Consider the following 686-nt stretch of genomic DNA (forward strand, 5'->3'; position numbering starts at 1 on the left):
GACCAAGTGGGATTCATAACAGGTATGCAATGATGGTTCAACATAAGACACATAATTAATTTAATTAATCATATTAACAAAATAAAAAACAAGAACAACATGACTTTAGCAATTCGTGCAAAAAAGATTTCTGGTAAAATCTAACATCCTTTCCTAATTAAAACACTCAATAACATAGGAATAGAGGGAGATATCCTCAACATAGTTAAAAGTATATACACAAAACCAAGAGCCACCCTCATTTTCAATGGAGAGACACTAAAGACAGACCCTTTGAGAACAGGAGATAGACAAATGTGACCACTATCACCTCTTCTATTCAATATTATATTGGAAGTCTTAGCAAGAGTAAGAAATAATAAGTACCCAAATTGGGAAAGCGGTGGTAAAAGTGTCTCTATATGAAAATGATATGATAGTTTATTTAGAAAATTCTAAAGATTCATCCAGAAAACTATTGGTCTTGTTGTTATGTACTGTCAAGTTGGAACTGATTCATGCCTAACCCTCTAGAGGATTTTCAGAAGCTGTTAATTACACAGAAGGAGATTGCCCACCCGTCTGAGGAGCAGAAATTGTACATTTGAACCACATGCCTTTAGAATCACAGGATAATTTATCACCACTAGGCCACCAGAGCTCCCTAGAACTCAAACTCGTTGCTACTGAGTTGGCACCAACTCACC

Source organism: Elephantulus edwardii, unplaced genomic scaffold, assembly GCF_000299155.1.
Source record: "Elephantulus edwardii isolate Elephantulus edwardi_28Jun2011 unplaced genomic scaffold, EleEdw1.0 scaffold00018, whole genome shotgun sequence".
Lineage (NCBI taxonomy): Eukaryota > Metazoa > Chordata > Mammalia > Macroscelidea > Macroscelididae > Elephantulus > Elephantulus edwardii.